Here is a 2,500-nt window from a genome sequence, read left to right on the forward strand (position 1 = left end):
TAATTAGCATATCATACAAATACAAATACGATTAACAACAAAAACTCACCCAACTAAATACCACCACCATTTCTATAAATATGTTAAACTACCGGCAGCGGCCCCTAGGTTAGCATTCTCTGAAACTGTTAACCGCCAACTCCGCCCTCTTTTAAGGCAAGGGAGGTTCCCGCCTGACTTAAGGGATTATTTCCGCGTTTGACAATCTTTTGTGGTTGGTTATCAGAGCACAACAGTCCACATCACCATAAAAATGCTAAAAAGCAAACGACAAAAAACATATGTTGTAATTACTAATTTTCTCTCTCTCGCCGTAGGTACGTTGTTCACCTGGGCAAAAAGATTGTGAGTTATGGTTCAAAATAACGGCAGTAAATGTGTATTGCATTATAGAATCCTAAATATAATAGTTAATGCCAGAACTGAATTATTAACACGCAGATAATAAAAACAGAAATACACAAACATTTATAATGCACACACATAAAAATGATAAAAACAACTGACGAAGGAAAAGTTAACAGTACAGGCATATATTATGAATAATGGGGAAAAAGTTTAGAAAATAATAAACTCATTATATGTGCGTGTGTCCTTTATGCTTTAGCAGCCCTTGGTGAGCATCCTTCCCTTTTTTACACATTCATTGCGCTGCACGGTCCTTTCACTCATTCTCTCTCTCTTTCTCTCTCTCTCTCTCTCTCTCTCTCTCTCTCTCTCTCTCTCTCTATATATATATATATATATATATATATATATATATATATATATATATATATATATGTATATATATATTATATATATAGACCATATATATTATCTATTATATATATATATATATATATATATATATATATATATATATATAGCTGTGTGTATACATATATATATTCATATACAGTAATACATATATACATACATTTATGATAAAATATAACGTATTTGTATATTTCCTTTTTGATATTGCGCTCCGCCATTATCTTTCTTCATACATTTATACTCACGTAAGTATATACACATGCATAAACATTCATTAATTTGATAATTTGTTTATTCAGCTATTGTTGTATCCATCCATATATGTACTAATATATTAATATGTATGCATATATATATGTAAGCATGTATTAATGTACAATATGTAAAATACCTATTTATCTGAATCCATTTATTTAGCCTCCTCATCTATTTATCTCCCTATCTATTTCTCTATCAGTATGATGCATTTAATAAGCATATATAAAGGTCACCATCTATATTTGTATTGATATTTCTCACAGACATCATTTTGCATTAATATTTTTCTCCGCCTGGCTTTCGCTCTACCCTCTCCCTCCCCCCTCCCGCCCTACCCCGCCAGCGTGCCCGGTGACCCCGCAACTCCATGAATGAACAGGCCGCCAAAGGTCAAAGGTCAGCCAGTACTAACCCTGGCTTTCGAACACTACATATAAGGAAGCCTAGGATGTCTGATAATACAAAGGTACACATCAAATCTAGTTCAGCAAAACCAATAAGGTGAATCCAACCCGCCAGACGCGGCCGCAAGACAGGGCGCTCGGGTGCGGCTGCGGCTGCCGGACGGGGGATCCGGAGGCACGTCTTGTCATGACCTTCTGACAAATAATCCCTTTGTTTTGATTCACGAGCGTGACCTTGAGAGACTTATTTTATATCTGGTTTAGGATCAAGTAAAGTAATCAGAAAAATAAGTTTTAAAAAAATAATACAGCCCAAACGTCCTTAGCAAATAATTCAACGACACAGGGGCAATCGGACAGCCACCCTCTCCGTGTAAGAGTGTGACCATGATTCCCGTATCCATAAATAATGGCTCTTTAAAGGTCTCCAAGGCTGTACGCTGCTACTAACCTGCCACTACCTGTATATAGGTCATTCTAATCGATACCGCCATTGCCTTAAGCCTCGAAGAGCTTCCACACACGCGATGTACTCGTGTGTGTAATGACGGCCGTGCCTCACTCGTGACGTGGTTTCTACATAGTTGTGGAGTGAATTAATTCCCAGGAATTGCTTGATTTGCTTGCCTGAATGGCTTCGAGTTCTAATGGATATCTACCCCTTTAACGGATTTGAAATTTGAGAAAAAAATTTAAAATTATTGGCTTATATGAAATTGTTCTGATCGCAATTTTGTCTTTCATTAGCCAATGCCATTCGCTTTTACACCTGACCAGGAATCTATCGTTTTATCTATATAAATATTGGTCTGAGCACATACACAAACTTACACACCTACGCACATATGCACACGCACCCACAAGTACACACACGCACACACACACACATAAACACACGCATATACTGCGTATATATGCACACAGGCAAATAGATGAAGAAAAGAATAAATAAATAAATATATATATATATATATATATATATATATATATATATATATATATAACTGCACACATATGTATGTCTACATACACGCACACACATACATATATCTATATCTAAATTCACACACACACACATA

General features: G+C 35.8%; 1 protein-coding gene across 2 annotated transcripts in view; it reads right to left on the bottom strand.

Annotated features, from left to right (window-relative positions):
• Nucleotides 1–2,500, bottom strand: part of LOC113812525 (uncharacterized) — a 29,533-nt gene that overhangs the window by 5,816 nt on the left and 21,217 nt on the right. The gene's annotated exons all lie outside the window — the stretch shown is intronic.

This window comes from Penaeus vannamei, chromosome 13 (assembly GCF_042767895.1).
Source record: "Penaeus vannamei isolate JL-2024 chromosome 13, ASM4276789v1, whole genome shotgun sequence".
In the NCBI taxonomy this organism is placed as follows: Eukaryota; Metazoa; Arthropoda; class Malacostraca; order Decapoda; family Penaeidae; genus Penaeus; species Penaeus vannamei.